Source organism: Tenrec ecaudatus, chromosome 10 (assembly GCF_050624435.1).
Source record: "Tenrec ecaudatus isolate mTenEca1 chromosome 10, mTenEca1.hap1, whole genome shotgun sequence".
In the NCBI taxonomy this organism is placed as follows: Eukaryota; Metazoa; Chordata; class Mammalia; order Afrosoricida; family Tenrecidae; genus Tenrec; species Tenrec ecaudatus.
Genome location: NC_134539.1, coordinates 48,600,978 through 48,613,322, shown reverse-complemented (window position 1 = coordinate 48,613,322; position 12,345 = coordinate 48,600,978). Strand labels below are relative to the sequence as shown.

Sequence of the window (12,345 nt, the reverse complement as noted above, 5' to 3'; positions counted from 1 at the left end):
GAACCACTGGTCTAGAGTTAGATGGCATGGTGGCTTAACCCTGGTCATCTCTGAGCTGGCTTGACCTTAGGTGTTCCTGAACTCTTCTCCAGGGCAGCAATCTATGATCCTTATCAGCAGGGAGTGGGCCATCCTTAGGGTGTGGTGGTCTCATGGCTCCTGATGGCAGACAAGCTTCAGGAAGACAGCCTTCCAGTGTCTAGTAGCACCCATGGGTTTGTGAGCAGCATCTTAGCCTTGGCTTTCTTACAGGACATTTTGATGGCATTATGGCATTCTGATGGGACATTGTGGGGAATGGCTTTCAGTTAAGAGAATGTGACAGATTCATCTCCAACTCATGCACATACATGAAGGCCTCCCTCCACCAGTCTCGGCCTCCTGGACTCCTTAAATATGAGCACAGAGAATTTGTCCCATCCACTCCCTTCTTGGTTCTCAGTGTCTCGCAGCTACTTCCCACAGAAATCAGTGAATTTGATTGAAACCATACGATTGCTCTCCCTATTACTTATGATGATGTTCAGTAGCCAGAATAGCGACTAAGGGGTTGTCTCCCCAGTGCTTGCATAGGGCCACAACAAAGGGGTTGGAAAGAAATCAGGCACATTAATAGATACCTATGGAAAGATCCAAACTGAGCATGTTAAGACCAAGCCACCTAGACCCAGGTGGGAGGTCCACATGGGTGCCCAACCACCTGGCATCATACAGGTGGGCCTAAACTCAGCCAATGAGATCAGCCAATACCTCCAACCACGCTTCCCCAGCCGGAGGAGATAAAAGTAGTCATGGCAGGCTGCTGGCCATACTGTAGCTGTTTAAAACTTTGTTAAGGTTGTGTCGCTTATTTAAATTATATTATTTAACTCTGAGCTTATTTACTTTGAAATGTCTGTGTACTGTTTTGTATAAAAAGGCAAAGTTAGGGCAAAAACTGGGTGGTCAAGAACACATTAATCCATTTTCAGTTATTATGGGAAAAATGGATTTGGAACTCGGCTGCATCTGGTCTCCAGGGCTCTGGATACTTGGTTCCTTTTGCTGGCCCGCGGGACCACTCACACACAGGCCATCACCTCCACAGCGGGGGCCTGTATGATGGGTCAGGTCCCTGGCCAGCCAGCACCATAAAATGTGTTAGAGCATTCCCTTCGGAGACGGAGGGAGCTAGTGAAATGAAACTGCTTAAAGAACAGAAAGAACCATTGTCTTCATGTCTGTGCTTAAGTGTGATTTATCTTTCACAATACAATAAATGTGCCATTACTGTTTTTTAATGTTAGTGACTGTTAAAAGTTTGAAACCCTGTGAAAGCTTTAATTAACTTTCAGTGGATGATGCTCCCCTATAATAAGCGATGCTTGAAAAATACACAGACACAAGAGTTATGGCCGAGTGAAGAATGCAGGCAGCGTGAGGGCATTTGAACAGAGCAGAGAAGCGTGGAGACAGTGCTCGCATGGGGGGAGGAGTGCAGCAAGCTAAGGAGGCTGTCCGCAGGGAGAGATGCCCTGCGGGTGTCTGACTCCAAGCAGCTCAAAGAAGGCACGTTTGGGCGGCAGGTGTTCTGTTGCACGCTAGGCCCCAAGCAGGGTATGCTCATGCATGGAGTGCCCCAAATTGGTCAGAGCCTAGGGAAGCTTTGGAGTGACGGTGTGGCCCCGCATGAGCTGTGGAGCCCTTGACAGGGAAAACCTGGGTACCCACGAGGGGAAGGAAGCTGTGTGTTCCTTCTTTCCCTGCCTCAGTGCTCCTGGAGGCCACCTGTTCCAGAGAGCAGAGCTACAACAGGCAGGACGAGGGGCGGCATGGGAAGGAAGCTTTGATGGGGAACGCATTGTGGTTGCGTGCACTGTCTGCGGCTGGGTCTGCTTACTCTAAATTCCGCTCTACCCAGTGTGGTGCCCACAAGCCACTTGAAGCTACAGAGAATGTGAGATGTTCCTTTCTAAATTTAAAAAACAGCAGACGCAGAATCTTTCTTTCTTTTGGGCATTTAAGATTTTGGGGAGAAGTACAATTCACTTTTAACCATGGCATCATATATAATACTGTCGCAATGAAATACCAGTACACACATGCACTTTGTTTCTAGCGCTACCTACAAACACCTAACAGTTCGACTTGGTATCAACAGATTCCGTCCCCATGATCTTCCTTTCTATGCACTGATGTAACACTTGGACACTTTATGCAGATAGTACACTTTCAGGGTACCTATGCGGGCAGTACAAGTTACAATGATATATATGTAAATCATATTCATAAATGGAAATATTTTAATTATAATTGACTTTCAAAGTCAAGAAAAGCAGAAACACATTAAATTTTTAAATGGCAGCATATTAGAGATGCAGCAGTAGGTACAGCTGTAGAAGCTAGTATTATGACCAACATAGTCAAGAATTAAGATGTATACCACATGAGAGTGGCGATGCCTGGAGGGTAGAGGGAATGTGGGGTGGATAGGGGGAACCGATTATAAGAATCTATGTATAGCCTCCTCCCTGGGAATGGACAGCAGAGAAGAGGGCTGAGGGAGGTGTCGGACTGTGTAACATATGACAAAAAAACATTAATTTAGGAATTATGAAAGGTTCATGAGGAAGGGAGAAGTGGGGAGGGAGCAGGAAAAATGGGGAGCCGATATTAAGGGCTCAAGTAGAAGGCAAATGTTTTGAGAATGATGATGGCAACAGATGTGCACATGTGCTTGACACAATGGATGGATGTATGGATTGTGATAAGAATTGTAGGAGCCCCCCAATAAAATGATTTTAAAAAAAGATGTATACCACAAATTGAACAAATAGTAATTGTAATTTTCTGAAGCAAAGCTCAATGCAAAAGCTATTTGCTGTGTAAAAAATGTTAAATGCAGTCGATAATATTTAACATGTCATTTTTCAGCAACGGTGCCTGTGCTGTTTTCTCCTAACATTGACAAAAGGAACAAATTCAGTCAACTGAAACAAAAATTTTATTTCCAACAAAAAAATTTTAAACTATTTTAGTAGGACCCGAGCTCATAAATTGTCCAGCTATGAAACAGCTTGCACTCTTGTACAGAGAAGGCAAGCTTTGGATGTAATTTTAGTTATAAAATTATGAGGAAAGGATTTCAAAATATATTTTACAAAAGTAAAATTTTCAGTTACGTTACCAATTTTGATCATAGAATAAAAGATCTTTTCGGGCCCAGCGCAGCGGACACCCAGGACTGAAAGATGGTGTCTCCCGTGCCCCTGAAGGAGAAGCGCCTCCTGGATGTCAGGATCTCGGAGCTGCCCAGCTGGTGCTGATGCGGGACTTCACCCCGACGGGCATTGTCGGCGCCTTTCGGAGAGGTTACGATCGGTATTATAGCAAGTATGTCAACGTGAGGAAAGGGAGCGTCGCAGGCCTGTCCATGGTGTTGGCGGCCTATGTGGTTTTCAGCTACCGCCTATCTTACAAGGAGCTCAAACACGAGCGGTTACGGAAGTACCACTGAGATGCCGCGGTGAGGGCGGCCTGCTTTCCTGGTCTGGCCACTTGCCTTGCCACCACCCCCTCCCACCGACCCAGCAAGATCCCTTGAGAATGTGCCCAATAAAAGGTGCAGGCCTGAAAAAAAAAAAGAATAAAAGCTCTTTTCAACTGGCTCATAATTAAAAACTTTCAAGTTTCTGTTTTTAAATTGTATTTTAAGATCAGGCAGTCCTGTGATCAATCACTGTCCAATGGGTATGTTTTGTTTCAAAGGACACGCAAGTTTACAAAGAAATGCTATCAATTTGTGCCTAAAAACTCGTAGTCTTTCTTGGTGTAGAAAATTTCCAACACCTTTACATCTGTCAAGAAATTTCAGCTAGAGACAGAAAAGTTAGCTCTGGTCATGAAGATGGGGCTCTAGCTCTATTCAGTCCTAAATGAATTATAAACTGAAGTAAGAAAATGGTAGCTGTTATTGCTCTGTCCATTCCGTGATAAATGTTTAAAATATTGAATGTTCAGCTTTCTGATCACATACCAAGAGGTGTCCTGGGCGCAGAATCCTCAAACTGTTTAGTGTACAAGTCCAAACACAATGAACCAATTATTGCCAGTTCATGGAACTACTGAAATAGAAGACGAAGTTCTCATATTCTCTATAAGGTTCCTTAGATGGAGTCACAGACGACTTTTACAAAGGTTTTCTTTCTTTTTTTAAAATCATTTCATCGGGGGCTTATACAGCTCATCACAATCCACACATACATTTATTGTGTAAAGCACACTTGTACATTCATTACCCTCATTATTCTCAAAACATTTGCTCTCCACTTAAGGCCCTGGTGTCAACTCCTTATTCCCCCCCCTCCCTCTCTGCTCCCCACTCCCTCATGAACCCTTGATAATTTATAAATTATTATTGTGTCATATCTTACACTGTCCGAAGGCTCCCTTCACCCACTTTTCTGTTGTCCATCCCCCAGGGAGGAGGTTATATGTAGATCCTTTCCACCCCACCTTCCCTGGACCCTCCCGGTATCGCCACTCACACCACTGGTCCTGAAAGGATCATCCACCCTGGATTCCCTGTGATTCCAGTTCCTATCTGCACCAGTGTCCATCCTCTGGTCTAGCCAGACTTGTAAGGTAAAATTGGGATCATGATAGTGGTTGGGGAGGAGGGTAGGAAGCATTTAGGAACTAGAGGAAAATTGCATGTTTCATCATTGCTACAAAGATTTTTTTTATAAGTTCAATTCAAGATTTTTTTTGAAATATCAGAAATTCTTACTAAATAAGCAATAACCCCAAATAAAAACAAAAGCCGTGTAATTTAGGTTTTTTTTTCCCCTGATGTTACACTGTATTCAAATGAGCAAAATTTGAGGAGTTAACAAAGGAAAAAATGTTATTTGTAACGCAGTTATACAAGTACAAAGACTTATATAGAAATGTAAGCCTTTCATAATACAAATGGAAAATAACTTTATAATTTTTCTAACATGAACTAATAAGTATATTTTAATTGTAGTCAATGACCCTATATTTGTATCTGGCTGTGAACAAATTACAAGAAAATGTTTAAGAATGCTTTGTTAATATTGATAAATTTGGTTTTTTTTACATTTATGCAATACTTTTTTGACTTTGATGATAATACTGAGTTGACATAGTTATCAAATTTATTTAATATTGTTTCTTTACCATTGTTTTAAATTAATTGACCTTATGTCAAAGTCACACAATTCTCCTAATAAGAAGATGAACAGTGTGGTTAGTCCTAGAAAAGGGAAATAGTTTGGTTTTTGACACTTAGTTCAGTGACTAGAAAACTTAAGTTTGTTTAGAACAGCTTGGGTATGTCAATGCATTTTTCCAGTGTAAATTTTATAAATATAAATATGAATCAAGTGTTTCAGATGAAAATCTAGTGTGAATTAAGATGTGATAAATGTAAAATATATGTTGGATTTTGAAGCCAGTACAAAAATATAATTCAATAAGTTTCATATTAATGACATGTTGAAATGATTAAAAAACTTAATATAAGGCTCAATATATTATTAATTTTACTGGTTTTCTTTTACTTTTTAGATCTGGCTATGAAAAAATTGAATAAGCATGTATGACATTATATTTATAGTGGACAGGCTGCTCTAACTAAAACACTCCAGTCCACTTTTTAGAGTCCTTTTGTAAACACAAAGAGATGGTCAGGGCTCACCAGAGCTTCCGAAGAGAGCCTCCAGCATGGAAGAGACAGGAGCAAGTACAGCACCTCAGAGAACACAAGGATACACTATAATAAAAATACAGGAAGCAGAATACAACTCATGCACAGAAAGAAAATATTTCATTCATGCAACAAAAATGGGATTTTATGGAAAAGAATAGAAATAACACATTCACCACATTCAACGGCACTTAAGAGATAAAGTTGATGGAATCTTCTAGCATTTGTGATAAAATAAAAGATAGAAAATAATAAGAAAAAGATGACACAGGATCAATCCAAAAATGTCCAAAATCTAGCTAATAAGAATGATGAAAAGGACAAGAATAGAGAAATGAAGATGAAATTATTAAACAAGATCAAAGAATTTCCCAGAACCAAAGATCCCTGATCCCATGAATCATGAAGTGGAGAGAAAAAAATTACAAACAGGAAGAACTTCTACATTCTCAAACCTCACTCATGTCAAGTAAGATTTTGTTACATTTGTCCTCACTAAGCTGCTGGTTGACTTGTTAAGAATGACTATAAGATATGTTTTCAAAGATATGTAGCTATTTATCTATCGCACCTGTGTTTTTTGTATGACCTATCAACACTACTTGTACATCCACAGAAAACAAGATTGTCAACACTCATTTTTTACTCGATGTGCTTCACTATAAAATTGACATGCTTTATTAGAGAGAAATGTCAAGAATAATCTCTATTTAAGACCTCTTTTAATATTCTCAATTATTGTTTCAATTGACCAAATAAAATAGACTGAAGCAGCTGTAGGTCATATAGAGACCAAAGCTCATATCACTGATGACCTGATGAAGCAACAAAAGAGAATATAAAGGTGACCAGTGGTTTATTTTTTCCAGTGATTTCTTTTAGTTATGGCAGAAGTAGAATGCATTACGATGTTGGCTCCGACTTGCCGATTCAATAGTCAAGGCATCAGTGCCCAGACTCCTCTGGAGAGCTCGCTACTGCAGTTGGCTTTCCCAGAAAAAAGCAGAGACCCTGATCCTTGATCCCTGGAGCTTAAAGGACTCCAACTCTGCGAGACAGAGAAGCCCCTCGGTCAATCAGGCTCACTGTCAACTTGCTGTTCTCAAAACTGCGGGGAGGGAGATTTAGAACCCAGAAAAGGGAATGATGGAGGATGTTAGGGATACACTGGTAACATGGAAATTGAAATTTAAGGATAAAAATCAAATGTAATATACACATACAAATGGTATGTATTGTGTCCTAAATTTTGAAAACAGATTTAAACAGGTTTTTAAAAATAGAGGCATGATTTTTGTATGCCCAGTGGGGGGCTAGAGTGAAAACATCCCAAACCACCACGTTCAGTCTCACAGCCATCAAGTTGAATACAAGTCATAGTGACCCTATCTAAGGTTTTTAAAGGTATCAATCTTTACAGAAGCAGATATTCCCAACTTTCTTCTGCAGAGCAGCTGGTGGATTTGAACCACTGACATTGGGGTTAGCAGTCCAATGCTCACCTGGCAGTTCTACCATGGCTCCTAGAGTGAAAACATAAGAAAAAATAACATAAAACCAGCCAGGTACTTAGTACACAGCACACAAGCAATTGGGTTTTGTACACTTACTACAGATGAGCTTTCAAATGTGTCTCAACATCCAAGGACCAACACAAAGAAACATGATCAGTGATTAGGATTAAAAAATGACATTGTTGACCAAAGAAATCTGTTCTTGTACTGTGAAATAAAAGAAACATCTTCGGTGGAGATGAATTAAGAGGAAATGCTTTTAAAAGCAAGGCCTTCATTATAAACTACTATGTTTCATAGGGCTGACCGTAATACCCATTACTGTAAGTTAATAGCATAATGTGACAGAGTTTAATAAAAGCAACTCTTTAAGAAGCCAAAATGAGTGGAAAACCTCTCAATGATTTGACTAATACATATATGAAGTCTTTAGTTGAAGAGCCTCATTAAACATTCTTCAGGCCCATTATCCATAATGATTGAAATCAAACTTTTGATCATCATGTGCACCCGGGCTTAAGGTTGCCCTGTGTGATGAGCCTCTGGTGTTAGAACCTTCATTGTGGATCCAGGGCTTTTATTCAGAACACACTGATAATTAACACTGTCAAACCTGCGAGAGCCTGAACTCAAGGGAACTGCTTTGTTTTTCTGAGTCTTTCAAGTTTTCTACATTTGACAAAGTGACGTCACCACTTTTCTATCACTAGTTAGTAGAAAATATCTGAATTTCTCTTTTCTGGCAGGTTTCTGCCTTACACAGACTACTGAGTTTACAGGTTTTATTGTAACTCACCAAAGAATATATAAGAATGGATACCTGTTGTTCTGCTAAAACAGCGATAAAAAGACAGACACTAAGAAGTATCTGTGAAACTGTGGACACAGAAGACTTCATAAAACACAGGTGAGCGCCAAAGTGATGTTGCCACACTGGAAAACAATTCGGCAGGTTCCCAAAAAGTTAAACAAAAGTTTACCATATGACTGAAAAACAGTACTCACAGGAAAATAAAAACTTAAGTCCTAAGATTTACATATTGATGTTCAAAGCAGAATTATTCATAAGGGTTGAAAACTGGAAACAGTCCAAGGAGCCCTCAAATGAGCAGACAAAATGTGGCAGATGCACACAATGGGATGTTAGACTTTCAAAGCCTTCCATAATCTGGTTCTACTTTATCTATACAACCTAGTAGAGACACTAATCTTAGGCATGCATTACTGTCCCTCCCACACTCTAGCATTTTCAATCCTGTTTTTTGGGTACCCTGTTTCCCTGAAAATAAGACAGTGTCTTATATTAATTTTTGCTCCCAAAGATGTGCTAGGTATTATTTTCAGGGGATATCTTATTTTTCCATGAAGAAGAATACGGTACACAGTTATTGTTTATTGTTTTATTAAAAGAGACCTCGCACTTCCTGTCTGCTCAGGCTGTGCTGAGGCCAACTTTGAGGTGCGCAGCGGCGCCTGCCGCTACAGTCCCAGAGTCCAGAGTTACGGTAGTTTTGGGGGCCTTATTTTCAGGGAGGTCTTATTTTCAGGGGATGTCTTATATTTCAGTGAGAGGCAAAACTGTAAGTCAGTCTTATTTTTGGGGGATGTCTTACTTTCGCGAAACAGGGTACTACTACTGCCTACTGACCACAGTGAAATCTTTAATGCCCTCATATACAACAGTCATATAAATTTGATAAGGCCTAGAGGGAAGACAGGCATGGTGACCTGCTTCCAAAAATAAGAGCCTTGAAAAATCCTCTAGAGCATCATTCTTCTCTACACACTTGGAGTCATCAAGAATTGGACTCAACCCTAAAGCGACTAACAACAACAAGCTCAAGTCCCACAATCACTACAAAAATTCCTCTAATACCAAGCTCTCAGATTGTTAATCTTAAAGAGCTAATATTTCCAGATACTAAGGTATGCATGTGTGGGTTTAGACATATATGTACATAGGTACAATTTCATATGTCATTGAGTCAGTAGCATCTCCCCTCAAGGTCGTGTCCAGGGCTATCCATTCTCAGGATTGTGTTTTGTTTACTTGAAGATAGAGTGTGAGGGGCTGAGAAGGTGCCCGCTGCTATCTTGTTCAGGAGCACTACAGTGTGCAGTGTGATTAGCAGGATCCAGTCCCGTCAGACTCCAGTTGAGTACAGTAGAATGTCCACAAACAGACACAATGGACAGCAAGGTATTCATGTTAATTCAATGGTTCCATGGACTCATTGATAGTCTTTCAGAAACTATCAAGAATTATATTTTTTAAGTAAAACAAATTGTTGTTAACTTAAAATACTGATCCTGATTTATATATATATATATGTATATGTATATTTATATTCACACATAACCACCAGATGTCTAGATTAGCACTGCTCAACTATTATAGTGAAAAGATAATTTTCCTTGCAGGTCAAAAGTCAGAGTTACTTAAAGGTAATTAAAAATGTTTTTCAATGAACACAATGAATGTCATTGAATCATTCATGTGAAAACTATAGAAATGGCCAGTGTTTTGTTGCCTATATGTTCACCAAAATTTTTTAAAATGTGCTTTCCAGGGAAATCATTGTTGCAGAGTCTGAGTTTGTTGTGGCTCATAAGAATAGGATGTCGGACAAGGCTCAGTCATACCAGGGATCCTGCAATACATCCATCTCCTACCTCTGTCTTCTCTCACTGCATGGTAACACGTTTCCCAGGCTCACTCAATTCAGGAGTCACCACAGACTCTGAAACTTCCCTTCCTCATTACGTCTCCCATCGCCAACAACCAAGTCCTGGACATTTTACTTCCTACGGGCCTCCCCATTCCATCCCAACTGAAACTATCCCAGTACAGGCACCCCTTTCTTTCTTTTTTTTTAAAATTTAAATTTATTTTATTGGGGGTTCTTACAGTTCTTATCACAATCCATACATATATCCATTTTGTCAAACACATCTGTACATAGGCTGCCATCATCTTTTTCAAAACATTTTCTTTCTACTTGGGCCCCTGGCATCAGCTCCTCTTATGTTTACTTGGGTTTTTTTAAAAATCATTTTATTAGAGGCTCATATAACTCTTATCACAATCCATACGTACATCAATTGTGTAAAGCACATTTGTACATTCATTGCCCTCATCATTCTCAAAACATTTGCTCTCCACTTAAGCCTCTGACATCAGCTTCTCATTTTCCCCCTCCCTCCCCACGTCCCCCACCCTCATGAACCCTTAATAATTTATAAATTATTATTTTGTCATATCTTGCACGGTCCGATGTCTTCACCCACTTTTCTGGTGTCCATCCCCCAGGGAAGAGGTTATATGTAGATCCTTGTAATCGGTTCCCCCTTTCCACCCCCCCCACCCCCCCCCACCCCCCCCCCCCCCCCCCCCCCCCGTCCCTCCACCCTCCCAGTATTGCCACTTTTACCACTGGTCCTGAAGGGATCATTTGCCTTGGATTCCCTGTGTTTCCAGTTCCTATCTGTACCAGTGTACATCCTCTGTTCTAGCCAGATTTGTAAGGTAGAATTGGGATCATGATAATTGGGGGTTTGGGTGGGGAGGAAGCATTTAGGAACTAGAGGAAAGTTATATCTTTCATCGTTGCTAAATCACACCCTGACTGGCCGGTCACCTCCCTGAGCCCCCAGCCCCTTTCATTGCAGTCTCCTCTGCAAAAGAAAACACGGTGACTCTCCTGCGTATAACTCTTCATTATGTCTCCAATGATCTCAAGTTAATGTTCAAGAACAGAGCGCCGGCATGACGGTCTACATCCTGAGTTCTAAACCCTGTGTCACCAAATGAATGGCAACTCCTCGGGGCCCCCTGGGATACAGCAACACAGCCGCGGAGGGTTTCTGAGGCTACACCTTTATGTGGAAGCAGATGGCCACATCTTTCTACCTGGAGCAGCCGGTGGGTTCCAAAAGCTCGCCTTTGGGTTGGCAGCTGAGTGCTCCGACCACTGTGCCACTAGGGCTGGTCTCTGGCTCCTGGGCTCAGGGCTATTGGGTAAGGCGAACTGATGGACATTGCAGCTATAACGAGTATCTTCTTCGTCCGCACGCCCTCGTGATTCTTCTCCAACTTTTGCTTTAGGGTTCTGCCCTTTCCCACCAATTGTTACTTATTCGTTAAAACCTGACTGCTTTTCCTTGCCATCTGTTCTGTGAAGTCCCCTCCGATCTCCCTCGTGCACCTGTGAGCACGCACCCTCCGTCCAACAAACAGAATTTGAGCATCTACAATGAGCTGGGAATAGGACACTGGAGAGACGGGCGCGCACGGACCGACAGGTCAGTCAGACAGAGCGGACACGTTTTCCATTCTCACAGGGCTCTCAAGTGAGAGCGAGATTCTCTGCTTAATGCAATTATACCAAGGATGACCAAACTTCAGGCGCAGAGACCAGCACACAGCACGTGGGACGTCCTTTGTCCCCCTTTCAAAGAGTAAGCGTCGACCATATACCTGATTCTAGGAAAGGGACCGGGCTCCTTGGTGGCTGGGACCCTGGGTCTCTAGGGAGTTTACATAGGGACTCGGTGAAAATATGACGCAGACAGGGATTTGCTCCGCAGGGGACATTTGGAACCGTCTGCGACTGCCACCACCATCAACACACACACACACACACACACACACACACACACACACACACACACACACACCACCCCCCACCCCCACACCCCCGTAAAACAAACAAGCATCAATAGGGCTGAGACGTTGAGAAAGCCTGAGCGGAGAGGAGGAGGAGGAGGAAATCCGATGGCAGCACACGGGGCGTGCAGAGCGAGCCGGACCCGCTGCCGAGGCCCGCGCTCCGTCGCAGGTCTGCCCCTGACCTCAGTCTAAGACGCTGGGGCACTACCTGTCCCAGGACCCGCACCAGGACCAAGGGCTCTCCAAAGAGCTTCCGGACCTGGGCCAGCAGGAGCTGCGCGCGCAAGCCACCTGTGGCTACTGCGCCTGCGTCGCAGGGCAGCCCTATGATTCCCACCCACCACCCGACCCCCAATGCGCTGTGAAAACCCTGCGCTTTGCTTCAGCTCCCACCCAGCCTGTTGCGCACCTGGGAAGAGGCCGGCCCGCATCCTCAGGATTAGTGCTGCCCA

At 42.3% G+C, this 12,345-nt stretch overlaps 1 pseudogene; it reads left to right on the top strand.

Moving 5' to 3' along the window:
- Window positions 1-8: 8 nt before the first annotated feature.
- Window positions 9-5,419, top strand: LOC142459099 (ATP synthase F(0) complex subunit f, mitochondrial pseudogene; annotated as a pseudogene).
- Window positions 5,420-12,345: the final 6,926 nt, after the last annotated feature.